Source organism: Piliocolobus tephrosceles, chromosome 3, assembly GCF_002776525.5.
Source record: "Piliocolobus tephrosceles isolate RC106 chromosome 3, ASM277652v3, whole genome shotgun sequence".
NCBI lineage: Eukaryota > Metazoa > Chordata > Mammalia > Primates > Cercopithecidae > Piliocolobus > Piliocolobus tephrosceles.
In genome coordinates this window covers 19883161-19901672 of record NC_045436.1, presented here as the reverse complement: position 1 = coordinate 19901672, position 18512 = coordinate 19883161, and the positions used below count along the sequence as shown (strand labels likewise).

The 18512-nt window shown below is 42.0% G+C and overlaps 1 pseudogene across 1 annotated transcript; it reads right to left on the bottom strand.

The window, feature by feature from the left end:
• Positions 1-1064: 1064 nt before the first annotated feature.
• Positions 1065-1927, bottom strand: LOC111552447 (annotated as a pseudogene). The gene is made up of 2 exons (XR_003306617.1): positions 1742-1927; positions 1065-1642 (listed from the first exon to the last, which is right to left on the bottom strand). The product of XR_003306617.1 is annotated as a prostaglandin E synthase 3-like (transcript).
• Positions 1928-18512: the final 16585 nt, after the last annotated feature.

Here is an 18512-nt window from a genome sequence, read left to right as displayed (position 1 = left end):
GTAATATCCTCCTCTCCCCCTGTGGATATTATGAACAATATCACAGTATTGTGTACACCCCCTGCGATATTGGGAATAACTTTATCCTCTCCCCCCACTCGATATTATGAAAAATATCACAGGAAGGTGTACATTCCCTGCAATATTGGCAGTTATATCGTCCTCTGTTCTCGTTAATATTATGAAGAATATTACATGGGTGTGTACACCTCCTGTGATATTGGGAGCAATATCATCCTATATCCCCCTGGAAATTAGGAACCATATCACAGGGGGATGTACATACCCTGCAATATTGGGAGTAGTATCATCTTACCCTCCTCTGCTCTTTACAAATAATGTCACAAGGAGCTGTACACCCTCTGCAATACTGAGAGTAATATCATCCTCTCTTCCCCTGGGTATTACGAACAATACAGCAGGGGGGTGCACACACAGGGTTTTTACGATTTTGGGAGTAACATCATTCTCTCCCCGCCCTGGATATTTCGAACAGTATCACAGGGAGTATACACTCCCTGCAACATTGGGAGTAACATCATCCTCTCCTTTTCTTGATATTGGCACCCCCCGCGATATTGGCAGAAATATCATCCTCTCCTTCTCTGAATATTATGAACACTATCACAGGGGGGTGTACACCCCCTTCGATATTGGGAGTTATATCATCCTCTCCTCCCACTGGATATTACGAAAAATGTTACAGAAGGCGTACACACAGGGTGTTTACGATATTGGGAGTAATATCATCTTCCCCCTCCCTGGATATTATGAACAATATCACGGGGGGAGGGGTACATCCCCTGCGATATTGAGAGTAATGCCATCCTCTCCCTTCCTGAATATTATGAACAATATCACAGTGGGGTGTACACCCCTCCTATATGGGGAGTAATATTATCTTCTCCCCCCCTGGATATTTCGAACGGTATCACAGAGGAACGTACGTGCCCTGCGATATGGAGACTAATGTCATCCTCTCCCTCCCTGAATATTACGAATAATATCACAGGGGGGTGTGCACTCCCTATGATATGGGGAGTAATGTCATTCTCTCACCTATAAACTAAAATTTTGTTCTCTTTACCTACGTTGAGAGCTTCCTATCATGTCAGTATCTATGTTATGAAGAAAAGGAGACTTAGGTGAAATATTTTTATTTATCACAACTGCTGCATCAGTTGCCTAGGACCTCAACAGCTTCACTAAAGTCTGGGAAATGTTCACGTATAAGGTCATTGCCTTAGCTGACTTAAAATTGCCCCATACAATGGTACATATAAACCCTTAGTGAAGCCTTTTAAAAAACAAACAGGTTGAAAAACGGGTTAAAGTAGGCAAATACAGCATCTGCCTTTAGGGCTATCAACTCAGGAGTTCTCTCAATTATGAAATCTTGGAGAGAAGTTTTTTTTTTCTCAAAATCCAGGTGATGACAATATTTCTTACTCCAGATCTGGCATTTTTTCATCATCACTGTCTTGTGAATCATCCTTTGCTTCATCTACTTCTGGTAAATCTACATCCTCATCACCACCCATGTTGTTCATCATCTCGGAGAAACTATCAAAATTAGACCTGTCTTCATCTGAACCATCTTCCCAGTCTTTCCAATTATTCAAGTCCACACTAAGACAATTCGGCTTTGCCCTTTCTTTTGTTAACTTTGGCCATGACTGGCCAGATTCTCCTTTTCGTAAACAACACGAAATTGATCTGTCCGTTCTTTTATGCTTGGAATCATTTGGATCAATACAGTAAAAAAGATCAATTTCATTTAAGTGCTTAAAATTATCACTTTCTCCAAGACAACTGAATATAAGTTTGGATTTTTCAAAATTTACATTAACATCCTTATGTCTTCAACACAAAATTCAACGAAGACATAGTGCCTTCGATCGTACCACTTTGCAGAAGCAGGCTGCATTGAGAACGGGGCAGGGGGACGCGCGAATGGGTGGGCGGGCCTCTCTGGTGGCGGCTGCTGGGGAGTTGACTTCTCTCGGGTGGCGACTCCGCGTTTTCTCCCTGGTCGCCGCGGCCTTTTCTCGCTCCCCTCAGGCGATGGCGGCAGCTACAGCTGCTTCTTTATATGATTTTCTGCTTAGATCAAGGAAAATTGGCTGGATTAAATTAGCCACAGGAGGGCTCCATTGCAGTTTCTGGAAGAGTAAATTCTGCAGTCACACTTTCTGGTACACAGTTGTATCTGTGCCGTCTTCAATAGGCCACGCCTATTTATAAAGGTGAAATAAGAAGCCAGGGAGGCTGGCCACGATGGCTCACGCCTCTAATCCCAGCACTTTGGAATGTCGAAGCGGGCGGATCACTTCAGGAGTTCGAGAACAGCCTGGCCAACATGGTGAAACCCCCGTCTCTACCAAAAAAATACAAAAATTAGCCGGGTGTGGTGGTGCGCGCCTGTGATGCCAGCAACTGGGGAGTCTGAGGCAGGAGGATACCTTGAACCCAGGAGACAGAGATTGCAGTGAGCCGATATAGCGCCACTGCATTCCAGCCTGGGCAACAAGAATGAAAGTCCGTCACAAAAAAAAAAAAAAAGCCAGGGCATGTAACTCAGGTACCTTTTGGACATCCATTAACAAAAATTCTAGAGAACCTTCTGGAAACCTAGAGTATATTTTCGTGGGAAAAGCACAAAATTGAGACTTGAAATGATAAGCTCTGATTTGTTCACTTTTTAAATCTTAAACATTTAAAGTTTCACAGCAACAGCTTATATTCAAGATATGCCATTGATAGATATCTACTGAATGAAAAATGGGATTATAGTTTTGTATTACCCGTTATTTTTCTCTTGCCAAGCACAAAGGTTTTTATTATAGTCTAATCTGCGGCCCAGATGCTGCTTGTGTTTGTTGTCATGTGTAACAGCATTTCCTATCATGTGGCTACAGGATAATAATTGTGATTACGAAAAGAAAACAGTACAGGAACTCACAGGTGAAACAGAATTGAACACAACTTTTACAGAACTCACCAGCACCTCACTGTGAATCTCTTAGATTGGCATCTCATGTACTTTTTTTTTTTTTTTTTTTTTCCTTTTTTACTTGAAACATTTGCTGCTCTTTTCAGAAATCACAAACAGGGTTTCAAAAGTTATTTTAAAAAAAAAAGTCTGAAGAAATATTCCAAAATTTGAGACTACTCTGAGAAGTGGTGAAAACCACATGGAAAAATATCAGGTATCTTATGTCTAATGCTCTCAGAATTCCCTGTTGTACTTCACTCACAGGAGAAGTTACAGGAACCCCTACAGGAATTACAGCGACAGGGACAGACCCAGGAACAGCCTGCACACTCAAGTTTTGAAGTTTTAACCCATTCTGTCTCCAGCTATCTCATTGCCCTTGTTGTTTGTTGTTTTATTTGTTTCTTTCTAATTTTAAAAAAAAAAGTAGTAGTAAGGGATTCTATTCAAATACATCGGAGTTGGGGGGAATTATTAGATACTCAAATCTTAGTGATGCATTTGACTATTTTTCAGGATTAAAAGCATATATGGGTAGACATTGGCTTAGAGGGGGAATGCTCACGCAGGAAAGATGAAGGAGCAACACTTTGAAGTTGATTTTTGAAGAAAAACCCTTAGTGCTCATCATTGTATAAGGACATCACTCTATAAATCAACAAACATAGCAATAGGCAATATACAATTTAAAAAATACATTAAAAAGGCATCCTTGTGGCAAAATGGCGGTTTAGATCACACTTCCTAAGGCCCACTGAAAATCATAAGCAATTGTCTTTCCTGAGCACATATATGAATTTTTCTTCCATTTTGACAGCTCTATCCTCCAGGTCATCCAGCTCCTTTGTCTGTTAGTATTGACTACTCTTCCTCCTCTCTTAGGCGTCTTCCTTTTTGCACCCAGCCCCCAAACACACTGAAAGATGAAACTCAAGCAGGCTTCCCTACTGGGAAGCCTTTTTTTTTTTTTTTCTTTTTTTTTTTTTTGAGACAGAGTCTTCACTCTGTTGCTCAGGCTGTCGTGTGATGCTATCAACCTCGGCTCACTGCAACCTCTGCCTCCCGGCTTCAGGCAATTCTCCTGCCTCAGCCTTCTGAGTAGCTGGGATTACAGGGACACACCACCATGCCTGGCTAATTTTTGTATTTTTAGTAGAGACTGGGTTTCACCATGTTGGCCAGGCTAGTCTCGAACTCCTGGGCTCAAGTGATTCACCTGCCTCAGCCTCCCAAAGTGCTGAGATTACAGGTGTGAGCCGCTGTGGCCAGCCCCCTACTGGAGACTTTTGATGGGCTTTTTTATTTATCTGAGTTACAGAAAAGGAAAGTAACAAAGATGAACGGTGCAGATAGAGACTCTCCTCAAATAGGAGTGGTCAGATCAAATCCTGCTGCCAAAATAAAGAAATAAAGAGGTGAAATGAAGACAGGGCTGAGTTTAAGAAAATCTCATGCAGTTAGCACTAGGGGAAGTGGGAGAACACAGATGAAAGCAGAACCTACTGTGCTTTTCTGTGAAAGGTGCTTAATGGCTACTCACTTTGGAGATGACTGAGTCCAAACTGCCTCATCTAATTCGTCAAGTCATCTTCCATCGGCCTGTTAAGCAGTAGCAGGCCTCCTGAGATTATTCCCTTATGTCAGAATGGGATGTTATGTTAATCCACACTATGACCATTCTGTATCTTTCTTCCCTTTGTTTCCTGGTTTATAACACTTTCCACCTCTACCTCTCATTCTGGAAAATTCTCCCATGCTCTAGACTTGAATCTCTGATACTTCACTTCCCACTTACGTGAACTTGGACGTGTTACTTGATATTGCTATGCTTTAATTTTCTTATCTGTAACTGCAGATAATAATAGTACCTACCTCATAAGGTTGTTACAGAGATTAAGTAATAATATGCATGTAAAACATCGATTGAGCTATTGTTACACAGCCTTTAAGATTCAAGTTCGAATCCCACTTCCACGCCGGGTGCAGTTGCTCACCTCTGTAACCTACTTTGGGAGGCCAAGGTGGGCGGATCAACTGAAGTCAGGAGTTCAAGACCAGTCCAGACAACAGGGCAAAACCCCATCTCTACTATAAATACAAAAATTAGCCAGGTGGGTGCCTGTAACCTCAGCTACTCAGGAGGCTGAGGCAGGAGAATCGCTTGAATCCTGGAGGTGGAGGTTGCAGCGAGCTGAGATCGAGCCACTGCACTCCAGCCTGGGTGACAGAGCAAGATACCATCTCAACAAAACAAAACAAAACAAAACCTAAATCCTACTTCTTCGTAAAGTCATCTCTAATACTCCCCAGTGGAAAGGACAATTTCCTTTGCAGATTTATTGTTAACACTTACTGTCCTCATTAACAACAGGGCCCTGAGTATACATGGTATTGGGGTCTAATTGTGTACATCTTTTCTCATCTGAACCACAGGGAAATTTTTTGGATGGTAGAGAGTGTGTCTTCTTGCAGTATCTAGCACAGTGTTCAGCATACAGCAGATATTTAATAAATAATTATTAAATCAAAAAGTGAAATGGATATTTTAATGAATTGGTTGAGTGAGTCAGTGATTTAGGGGGTCAAAGCCAGTTTTTCAACTCTTACTTCATTGCCTACATGAAAGGCATCAAAGTGTCTGGTATCAATTAGAATGGCTGAAGAGGATTTTTGGAGAATTCTGTCCCTGGGAGCCAGAAGCACCTAAGTGAGGGGGTGTCCAGTTGTGGGAGTGGAAAGCCAGAAATGAGAGAGAAGCCACAAGCTTCCTGTTCCTATGCAGGCCTTAGCTGAGAGGGAAGACTTTAACTTTTAATGAAGATTACAGTTTTACTTATTGCATTGGACTGGACATATTCATCACTGAACCGAGACTAATTTTTAATGATGACATCATCGGAACACTTTTTGTTATTTGAGAGTGACTAAGAGCTAAGTGATTCATCTTAGTTTTTATCTGAACAGTAGAGGAAGAACCAGCCCAAAAGAAGGATTCAAATGGCCAAGTGAGAAAACAAAGTTGTCTCCTGATTTCATCTCAGGAGCCCCACGGTTAATGTCATGGTGTCATGAGGTTGATTTAGTGTCTGTCAATCCTGGCCTGTTGGACAGCAGGCGGGAATGCCTGGAATCCCAGGCAGAGGTAGAAGTGTTTGTAGGGAGAGGAATAAAAGCCAGCAAAGGGAAGCAGAGGTCATGAAATGATGACCTGCTCCTGGCAGAAAGGGGATCCTGCCACATAGCCATCAGCTCGCTCCCATCCAACTTCTTTTTTGTTTTGGTTTTTGAGACAGAGTCTTTCTCTGCTGCCCAGGCTGGAGTACAGTGGTGTGATCTTGCCTCACTGCAACCTCCATCTCCTGGGTTCAAACAATTCTCATGCCTCAGCCCTGGTTAGCTCAAGTAGCTGTGATTACAGGCGCATGCCACCACATCCAGCTAATTTTTATATTTTTAGTAGAGACAAGGTTTTGCCATGTTGGCCAGGCTGGTCTCGAACTCTTGGCCTCATGTGATCCTCCTGCCTTGGCTTCTCAAAGTGTTGGGATGACAGGTGTGAGCCACTGCAGCCGACCCCATCCAACTGTTTTGATTGTTGCACAGATGTGGATGCTTCTGCTGGTCATCATCTCTGCTTCTCTCCCTCTAGGGGCCTCTCACCTCCCCCTGCAAAACTGCCAACCTGAATTACTGCCCAGTTTTTCTTCTTGGGCCCCAGAGCACAAGCCGAGAGCATGCACCTGGATTCACCAGGCTCTCAGGAGAGTTCTGATTCTTTCGAATCTCTATTATTGTTTTTAGTGTTTCTATTGGGATGCAATTGTCAGTTGTGCTTCTGCACAAACAGAAGCCCTTTTATTCTGTGGGATATTTTCAGAGAAGTCATTGCACAGTATCTTTCACAGAATGAATTGCTCTTATAACCAGTTTGCTTACAGGTCACACCTCCAGCTGGCAAGCCTTGAGACTTTACCATTTATAGAAGCTGCACCTGAGATCCTTTTGGACTGGTGCTTGTGAATTATTACGTGTGAAATTATGAACTCTCACTTAAGCATTCCTTGGAATTGTCTTAGGAAGAGAGAGATGCATTTTGATGGCTGGGGAATATAGGAATCAAGTAGACTTTTTTTTTTTTTTTTTTTTTTTTTGAGGCAGAGTCTTGCTCTGTTGCCCAGGCTGGAGTGCAGTGGTGCGATCTCGGCTCGCTTTTACCTCTACCTCCTGAGTTCAAGTGATTCTCCTGCCTCCTGAGTAGCTGGGATTACAGGTGTGTGCCACTGCACCTGGTTAATTTTTGTATTTTTAGTAGAGACGGGGTTTCACCATCTTGGCCAGGCTGGTCTTGAACTCCTGATCTCATGATCCACCCCCGTCAGCCTCCCAAAGTGCTGGGATTACAGGCATGAGCCACCGTGCCCAGCCAGACTTGTTTATTTTTAACCCCCAGGGACTTGGGGTAATAAAAAATCAGGTTTGGCTATAGCATCATAACAGCAACTGCTCCCTTGGCCACATGTAGAAAACAAACTGGGATGTTTGTTTTGTCACCTGTCTGCCTTTCCCCTCCTTTGTGCCTTGTTGCCGCTTCCCACTGCCTCTCATCAGTCCCCACTGTAGAGTCCTGCCATAGTTTGTACATTCTGCATAGTGGCCCCTATTTTGGACTTTTCTGTTCTTTTATGATAACTAGCGCTGAGAACAGCTAGGAAATCTGACATATAAATCAAGTTATAAGTGGGTGTTAATGGCTGAATGCATAATGTTTGGGGCTTGACGGAATTGTTTTTAAATTGTGTTGAGTTTGGCACAGTGGCTCACACCTGTAATCCCAGCACTTTGGAAGGCTGAAATGGGAAAGTAGTCCAGGAGTTTGAGATCAGCCCGGGGAGCAAAGTGAGACCCCCATCGCTACAAACATTTTAAAAATTAGCCTGGCATAATGGTGTGTGTCTGTAGTCCCAGCTACTCAGGAGACTGAGGCGAGAGGATCACTTGAACCCAGGAATTTAAGGCTGCAGTGAGCTATGACTGCACCACTACACTCCAGCCTGAATGACAGAGTGATGCTCTGTCTCTAAAAAACAAAAAACAAAAACATTGCCAGGAAAAATAAACTTTGGAAGATGCCTGTGTAGTAAAGGTCTAAGCTAGAAACAGTACACCAAGAAATTTATTCTTATTGGGTATTTGACTGGAGGAGAGTGGTTTCTGTGTATATGTTGTTGGTGGAGGGAGGAGAGTCTGAGGGAAAAATAGGAATGCCAAGGAATGAATTGATATTTGTTAAGCAGTAGCGTTTCAGTGCACAGATTCTACAGCCAGAGGGTATGGGGTCAGGTCCCAGTTCTACCACATCGTAGCTGGTGGCAACTTCAGACAAGTTACTTAATCTCCTGTACCCAAATTTCATTTGTAAAATGGGGATGTTAGTAGTTCAGTGCTTCTCAGGGGTGTTTTGAGTTAATTTGTGTAATCTACTTAGCATACACATGGCGCATATGTGCTATGTCAGCACCAGCTACTAAGACTCCTAAGTGTTTCTCCAGCCCTCTTGAATGAACTCCTTTCTGAGTCAGGTAAGCAGAAGGGCTGCAGAAAGGACTCTGTGAGACCCAGGGACATGGGAGCACTGTGTTTATTCCTAATAGAAAAGGTATGACCCAGAGAAAGGAAAAGAACGTTGATACGGGTTGGTTGTGTCCCCGCTCAAATCTTAACTTGAATTGTATCTCCCAGAATTCCCGCATGTTGTGTGAGGCATCTAGCGGGAGGTGATTGAATCAGGGGGCTGTTCTTTCCCATGCTATTCTGGTGATACTGAATAAGTCTCACAAGATCTGATGGGTTTATCAGGGATTTCCACTTTTGCTTCTTCCTCATTTTCTCTTGCTGCCACCGTGTAAGAAGTGCCTTTCTCCTCCTGCCACGATTCTGAGGCCTGCCCCGCCATGTGGAACTGTAAGTCCAATTAAACCTCTTTTTCTTCCCAGTCTCGGGTACTTCTTTATGAGCAGCATGAAAACGTTCTGCCTGTTACCTTGAGGAATATGACATGACTTTGGTGCAATGGGGACCCCAGGTTTTAGAACCTCCAGGGTTTCTCTTTTGGGGAACGTCAGGAAACTGCAGATTTCATGGAGAGACAGAGACTAGCACCAACACTGTTGGTAGGGCAACCAGTGCCCATGAGTAAGTGAAATGGAAGAATGTGAGAGGCCTGTTTTGTGCACATAGGAGCCATCCCCTAGGACTCTCAAAAATACTTAAGGGGGACTCTTCATGGGACCAAAGCCCTGTACTGTAAGAGGAATAATAGAAATATGTTCAACCTGAGTTATAATCTGACAGGGCCTATCAGTATGCAAAAGCTAGCAAGTCTAGTCATACACATACAAGAGATCTCATTAAATCTGTTGACTCTCAGGAAGTCTCCTTGGGCCTCTTGCTTGCTTTTCTTTTCTTGCTAGCTGTTTTTTTCCCCTCCTTCCTTGTCTGCAAAATTGTTTCCTGAATGTCTGGGTTTTAAACATATTTTGATTTCATCCATGGAAACCAGAAACCAGGCTGGGGAGTTATTTACTTCTTGCCACTCTAATTGGGGTTTGGAATTCTTTCTTGTGGATGCTGTCTCAAAGCTACCTCTCTTGCTCTCTATGCGCGATATTACTCATTAATAAAATCGTGGAAAATGCTGACACGGATACCCTCAGGAAAGCCAAGATAGCCCTGGAGCAAGGATTGAAGCCCCTGTGCTTGCTGATGATGTAATATACTTGAGCAGGTGCCATCTCAATGTTAGATAAGCGTGAAGAGACCTGGCCATGCTTCTCTCACAGGCTCCTTGGTGAATGGATGGGCTCTAGTGCTGAAGGATGGATTGCCACAGTCGTGGCAGACCTATGGTCAGCATCTTTAAGTTTAGCACTCAATTGCTCTAAACAATTACTTCATATGTACTAGTCTCGTCTTTGCAAATAGGTGATCATTTCTTTGGTATTTCTGCAGTGTTTGGGAGAAACCAGAACATAATAAAAGCTTAATAAATATTTAATTGCTACTGTACGAAATTAGAACAATGGAGCAAATATTTTCTTCTTTCAGCTCATGTAGTACTCACATCCTGCTTGCTCATATGCAATTTCAACAGTGAGAAGTGATACTCCACTCACTTCTTAATTCCTCCCTTTGGCATGTGGCTGGCATGGATTTTTGACATACCAGGGTAAACATGGCTATCATGTCAATAGTGCTGTCACAAGGAATGAGGAATTGCACCAAAGCTGATTGCAAGAAAGAAAGCTTTTAATTGTTAAACTCAGATATATTGTGAACCAGCAATGATGGTGAAAATATGCAGAATGCAGTGACAGTCTAATGGGCTGGAGTAACATCAGACTAATGCATCAAAATGAACATGTGGTAGAACAGAAGGCAGAAATTAAAAATGTCTTTACACACGCCTATAAGCCCAGCACTTTGGGAGGCCGAGGCAGGTGGGTTATCTAAGGTCAGAAGTTCAAAACCAGCCTGGCCAACATGGTGAAACCCCATCTCGACTTAAAATACAAAAAAATTAGCCGGGTATGGTGGCAGATGCCTATAATCCCAGCTACTCAGGAGACTGAGGCAGGAGAATCACTTGGACCCAGGAAGTGGAGGTTGCGGTGATCTGAGATTGCGCCGCTGCACTCCAGCCTGGGCGACAGAGCGAGACTCTGTCTCAAAAAAAAAAAAAAAAAAAAAAAAAAGTCCTAACAGATGGATTCTTATTAATTTATACAATAAGTGTACCTCATTCCCCACCCCTACTCTCATTTTGTTGGGAGCAGTCTTTTGCTAACCATGCAAATATTAGACATTTACTTGCATAATTTCTTCTGTGTATTTTTATACACACTACATTTTGAGAATGCAGTTAGGAATTGGGCTTTTGCTCACAATTGTTCTCTTTCACTGCCTCAACACAGACATTATTGTCAACAGTGACTACTCTATGGGGATTGTGCTTTGCTTTCTCAAATGTTGAACACAACGCTACATTAAATGAGCAGGCCATGCAATTCCTTAACCACAAAGGCTATTCACCCTCCTACTCCTCTCCTTCCCCTCAAGTGCTCCTTCTCAGTCCTTTTCTTTTCAGATTTAACAGTCCTGATCAGTAGATCCAGAGCTGCTGGGACCTCCCAACAGCCATCTCAGAGTGTATGTTATTTGGCTAGGGTTGCCATAGCAAAGTACCACAGACTGGGTGGCTTCAGCAGCAGAAATTTATTTTCTCACAATTTTAGAGGCTAGGAGTCCAAGAACTAGTCATTAGCAGGTTTGGTTTCCTTTGAGGCCTTTCTCCTTGGCTTGCAGATGTTACATTCTCATCATGTCCTCACACAGTCATCCTTCTGTCTGTGTTTTCTGTGTCTTAATCTCCTCTTTTTCTTCTCTTTCTTCTTCTTCTTCTTCTTTTTTTTTAATTGGGACAGAGTCTCACTCTGTCACCAAGGCTGGAGTGCAGTGGCACAACCTTGGCTCACTGCAGCCTCCACCTCCTGGGTTCGAGCAATTCTCCTGCTTTAGCCTCCCAAGTGGCTGGGATTACAGGTGTATGCCACCTTGCCTGGCTAATTTTTGTATATTTAGTAGAAATGGGGTTTCACCATACTGGCCAGGCTGGTCTTGAACTCCTGACTTCAAGTGATCCAGCCACTCGACCTCCCAAAGTGCTGAGATTACAGGCATGAGCCACTACACCTGACCTTAATCTCCTCTTCTTATAGGAACAACAGTAATATAGGATTGTGGCCCACCCTTACCAACCCATTTTAATGTAATTACCTCTTTAAAGGCCTTATATCCACATACAGTTGTTAATGGAAAGATCAGACTCTTAAAGTATTATAAAGGGGTTTATTCTGAGCCAATATGATGAGTGACCATGGCCCAGGGAGCAGTCTCAAGAGGTTCTGAGAAACCAAGGCAATTGGTTTATAGTTTGGTTTTGTACATTTTAGGGAGACAGGAATTGCAGGTAAAATCATAACTCAATTCATGGAAGGTGTACATTGGTTCAGCCTAAAGAGGCAGAATATCTTGAAGGAAAGATTGTTTACAGGTCATAAGTGGATTCAAAGATTTTCTGACTGGTGATTGGTTGAAAGAGTTAAAGCTTTGTCTAAAGATGTGAAGTCAGTAGAAGGAAATGCTTGAGTTATGATAAGGAGGGTTGTGGAGGCCAAGGTTCTTCATCCGGCTGTTCATATGTATTCTTTATAATGCTGTTTATAATAAACTAGTTAATGTAAGTAATGTGTTTTCCAAGCCCTTCTAGCAAATCATTGAACCTGAGGAGAGCATTGTGGGAATCCCCGTTTTATAGCCAGTCAGTCAGAAGTATGGATGGCCTAGACTTGTGATTGGCATTTGAAGTCAGGTCAGTCTTGTGGGATGCTGTTCTTAACCTATGAGATCTGCACCTACTGTAGGTAATTTGGATAGACATTGTTCAGGGACTGCTTTTGTAAAAGTAATGAAAAGCCACAAGGTTAAGATTATGGAAGGGGCTTGGATTCTGCTAAAATGTGGGCATACTTTCTATAATCCTTACTACTCAGGAGTCATATTGTAGATCATAGTAACAAACATTCTTTTTGTTTATATTTTATACTAGTATTAGGGCATTATACTGGTTTTTAGAATTTTAGGTAATTATATTGCCTATGAATTTTATATCAAAATTGTAACTGGGGGCATTACAAAGTCACAAGATTTGTGACTTTCCTCAATTGTTCCTATAGATAAACATCAGATTGGTCTTTGGAGGTGTTTTTCAGACTGACCTTACCCAGACTCATGACTCATGACTCAGCTGGTCCTGCAGCCCCCAGGCCAGAGGTGGACTCAGCATACAAGGACTGTTTTCCACACCCCTGCAACTGCATCCTTAACCAATCAGCAGCACTCATTCCCTAGTTCCCCGCCCACCCTAACCTATGGGCCTTGGGGAGACAGATTGAATCATAACTCCCATTCTCCCATATGATTGGCCTTGAGTTCATTAAATTCTTTCTTTACTGAAATCCCACGGTTTCAGTGAAGTGGTTTTGTCTGTGCAGCAAACAAGAAGAACCTATCGGGCAATTATGGGGAAAGTTGGAGAATTGATTGTTGGTGTGGAAAAAGTCCACCCATTTGGTGTCCGAGTGTTAGGAGTAGAAACAGGTCACAGGAGCAAATTTGCTTTCTTTTTGTGTTTTATGCTAGAATTAGGGCACTATATTGGTTTTTTTAATTTTTATGTAATACCTATGAATTTTATATCAAAATTGTAATGGAGGCATTACAAAGTGTTTGTTTTAAAAATAAGTGTTGGATATGATAGGGTTGAGACTCTGCACCAGAGGTTAAGCTTCTTAAAGGCAGGAATGTCTGTTATCATTTTTTCTTTCTCCAACTCTAAACCATCTATGGTATGTAGAATGTGTTCACTATATAGCTGTTTGTTAAGTGAATGCTTTACTTACATCTTCTTCTATTTTCATCATTGTAGAAATGTGGAAGAAAGAAAAATTTTAATAGCTCTATATCACAGTTAATGTTTTCACCAATTTATGCATACATTTCAACTGTTCACTACGCATTAATAAATACAATAAAAGGCACAAGGAAATGGAGGGTCATAGAGGTTGGAGGAGAGCCAGAAGATTTCAGTGCCCAGAGAAAGAGAGAATTTCAGGAAGGTTGGCAGCATCATATTCTTGAATTCCTTATTTTTTTAGAGATTAATTTATAGCCTGCCTGAGGATTCCCTTGGTTTATAATCACTTGAGATTGATTCTGAATGTTGCTAACTGGAACCTTTTGTAATTTCACCCCTTCAAATTCCCCAAAGAAAAGAAAGATAAACGATGATTAGAAGTCAGAACTGAGACTCTCCCATTCCTCACCTCTATGTTTTTATTTATTTATTTATTTATTTATTTATTTATTTATTTATTTATTTATATATATATTTTGAGACGGAGTCTTGCTCTGTCGCCCAGGCTGGAGCGCAGTGGCGCGATCTTGGCTCACTGCAACCTCCGCCTCCTGGGTTCAAGCAATTCTCCTGCTTCAGCCTCCCTAGTAGCTAGAATTACAGGTGCTTGCCACCACACCCAACTAATTTTTATATTTTAGTAGAGACAGGGTTTCACCATGTTGGCCAGGCTGGTCTCAAATTTCTGACCTGGAGTGATCCACCCACCTCAGCCTCACAAAGTGCTGGGATTATAGGCGTGAGTCACTGCACCCAGCCCTCTCCTCTACATTTAGGAAAACAAACAAAGCACTGCAGTTCGGTAGTGTCTCAGGTAATGTTCCCTGGAAAGTGGACTCTGAGATGGAGGCCAGTAGGCAGGAAGTTTATCAAGGAGCATGCTTTGGATTTACGCCTGTGGATATGCAGGAAAGGAAGCAAGAAAGTGCAAGGGAAAAGTTGGGTGGTAATGATGAACTTGGCAAAGGCCTCAGCTGACCCTATGGGGAATGCTGAAACTGAAACCCTTTTTGAATTTTCTCAAGTGGCAGGGGCTGGACTTTGATACCACACTTTCACCAGTCAGTGGACACAGGTTGCCCACAGAAGGAGGGGGTGACCTTGAGTGATTTGGCTCTTTTAGATGGAAAATGATTCCCAGAGTGCTGCCAGCACCCCCAGCAGCTGAGGGCCTGCCTTCCTGAAAGGGAGGCTCACCACTGTGTCCGCTCCGTCTCACATCTGCTCTTCTGGGATTCTGCTTGGAAACCAGCAATTGCACAACAGCTTGTGATGTTAAATGCTATAAGTAAAATGGGGTCATGATTTTATCTGTCTCTCTTGGACTTGGGGAATCTTTCTATCTTCTCTTTGGGGATTCAGTCTTGCTTTTCTTTTCTTTCTGAAGTCTAATTATGAAGAATGAGACAAATGTACCAAAATCTGAAATGGTCAACTCAATACCCCATCTAAAGCAAATGGGAAAACATTTGTTTCTTGCCCTAAAGAAAAGAATTTTTTCCCCTTTATGGGATTGAGATGGTAAAGATTTCTGATTCAGGCTGGGAGCTGTCAGAACGAATAAAGCAATTCTGTTTAAACACTTTCCTTTTGTCTATCTTTGAAATGAATTACCAAATTAAGCCACCTAAGTGCACTCTTAACTCTTGGTTCTCTTCCTCATATTTTGTTTCCTGTTTCATATGGAAATTATGTTTTCTTCCCCGCTTTGTGTCAGATGATTCTATGGGAAATTCTCCAATAATGTCCTCAGATGATCTCCCACATTCAAATGTGGCTTTTCTCGGCTGAAAGGCGTGGGCTCCTTATTCGAACTCATTCTAACTCTCAGACAATTTTAGAGGCTGGTGTTTCTTTTCCTAACCAGAACATGCTTTCTGCTTTGGGGCCAGAAAAAACTATTTTGATTTCATACCAGTGACTGAAAACTTTGTAATACAATGGGCATGAAATAAGCAAGAAATTCAAAGTAATATTTTTTATGGTTTTGTGTGGCATAGGTTTTTTCAACATATATTCACATTAAGCATCTCTATGGAAAAAATATATGAATTCTGATTTTTTACTTCTCTTAATCTGTTGGTCAGAATTCTCAGGTTATGTTACTTTGAATAGAATGCTTAGAAATGTACATTCCCTTTCTCTCCTGCTCGGAGCTTAAGCAGTTCCTTGAACAACCAAGGTACTAAACATAAATTTCTTAATTGGTTGGTTGTCTCTTACTACTCAAACTTTAAGCCTTGATTTTTTCATGTTTGTTCTCCTTGCTGTGATTTTGGAAGGCAGACTTGTATAAAAGAGAACCTGGCAACTTCTTAGAAGGGAGACAGTGGAAACTACAGGATGCATTCCTCTATGATTTTTTTTTTTTTTTTTTTTTTTTTTGAGACAGGGTCTCACTCTGTCACCCAGGCCAGGGTGCAGCAGTGCAATCACTGCTCACTGGCAGCATCCGCCTCCCAGGCTCAAGTGATCCTCCCACCTCAACCTCCTGAGTAGCTGGGATTACAGGTGTGCACCACCATGCCTGACTCATCTTTTGTGTTTTTTGTAAAGATGGGGTTTTGCCATGTTGCCCAGGCTAGTCTTGAACTCCTGGGCTCAAGTGATCTGCCTGCCTTGCCTCCCAAAGTGCTTGGATTACAGACGTGAGCCACCACTCCTGGTCTTGCCTGGCTTCTTAATTAAACATCAGTTGTGAGTTTGATCCGTATTTTTTTGTCTGTTGTCAAAGATAGTTCATGGTCTTTGCTGTGTTGGATTTCATCTTTAAACCTCCTTTTCCCTCACCCCTTCTTTTATCTCATGACCAAATCCTGCCAATGTCATCTTCAAATGTATCTAAAGTCTCGCTCCCTCCACGGGCAGTAATTCCTGCTTGAAGGCTGCTTTGTCTTTTGATCCATGTCCTCACTTCTGTTCCTGCTTCTCTCTCCTCCTATCTACTTATGTGGCTGGCGGGACTGTTATAACAAAGCAGATTATACTAGTTAGTCACATACTTGAAACATGTCATGAGTTCCCAGTGCATTTAGGATAGTGCTCACAGCCTGCACATGGTCTACAAGGCCTTGTGTGAACTGGCTTGTGCCTGACACCATCCCCTGCCCTCTCCGGGCACCTCTGCAGCTCCATTTTGTTCTTCCAGTTCCTCCTAGAGTCAAGCTTTTCCCTGTCCTCAACGTTGGTATATGTGATGTTTTTCTACTTACTTTCCCACTCTCCCTTGACCTGGCAAATTCCTGCTCTGTCATTTCTCAGAGAGGCCACCTCCAATGTTCTTGTCTATGTTAAATCTTCCTGTTATTTTCATTGGCAGTGATTGCCACACCTAACACCAACATTTATTGCATTTACCAACACAACTGTTAGAGTAACTGTCTAATGCTCATCTTCCCACTAGACTGTGGACACCGGGGGGCCGGGTCTTTTTGTTTGCTGTTGTGTCTGCAGCGTCTAGCACAGTGTCTTGTATGTAATGGCTGCTCCGAAAATGAGCGAATGAAAGCAGAGTCTCAGGAGCTATGACAAAGTTTACCTGAACATGTAAATGAGATGTCAATGAAGGGGACTTTTCATTTACACCTTTTCGGATCTGAAGCTTTTCAGCTGAAAAGAGGTAGATAGGGTATCAGGATTTCTGAGCATTTTGCAGCTCAACCAATCAAGGCAGGCAAACATTCGCTTAATAAGCTGCTCTGGCCAAAGCTCATTCTTTCATTTTAAGAAATACAGTTCCCGAATGACAAGCAGCGTAAACACCATCCCAGAGTGACACTTTGAATGAAACATTAGAGCTGTGTCCATATTAACCCCACAGGCAACTACATTCATCCCTGTCCTCTGTACTGTTCTTCTCCTCCACTGCTGTAGCAAATACACAATATATAATGCAGTAAATAAATCTGCAGCGAATAGAACGACAGATAAGTTAACCTAACTCTAAAAAGCCATTGCCAATGGCTTTTTAGACCACAAGAGGGAGCTGTTTAAACTCTTGTTAACAAGGAAACAATTGAGAGAGAAGAAACTTGGCAATCCTAAGGTTGACCAGATGGGCACCTATTTATATGATATTGACTCTGGAATTCCATTTATTTTTAAGCTACAAAAATTTTAATTCTTTTTATCTGCAATGTAATTAGCATTTTAAATAGTGATATTAAAGGCAGTGAGTTGTTTTTGCCTTAAGATCCAATTTTAAATCTCATTTAACTAGTTTGGAAAAGTGTAAATATTTAATTAAGGGACAAGGAGATGAAGACTACTTTCATACTAAATCTATTTGCTAAATACTTACTAACAAACCGCCTCATGAACAAATAAGCTTTTCTTTAAAAAATACTGTTTCTTTCAATAGTCTATAAGGTCTTAAATATTTAAATATGTGTGCAAATCAGATTTTTTAAAAGATATACACAAACTATGACTTGAGAACTCCTTTCTTAAGAACACTGCAGTCTAATTATAGACATATTTACATACCATGAATCCAGTTATATGACAACTGCTCTTGCCAACCCTCCTGGTCACTCTGAGAATGAATGCAGTTAAATTATCTAAAGGGACCTGACCCAAGGGCAGAGTATGTTTTTCTACAAAGGGGCCAGTGAGAGGGCACATTGGTGGGAGTCAAATGACCAATCATAGTAACAGTAGTGACATTCATTGAGTGTTTATACAGGCCAGGCACTGTGCTTAAAGCACCGTACATGGACTAGATCATTAATTCCTTCCAAAGCTGCAAGGTAGCTTCTATTACTGTTTTTATTTTAGAGACGAGAAAACAGAAGGGTTAAATATCTAACAGAAGATCACAGAGCTATTAATGGGGGGAGCCAGGAGTTGAATCCCGCTGCAGAGGAAGGATCACTAAATGTGATTCTCCTCAACTGGCAAGTCCGACTGTGGGTTAAAGCATCAGGCCTCTGGGTGAAATGCTTCTTTTCCTGCAATGGGCCAAATCTGTACATTGTTATCTTCATT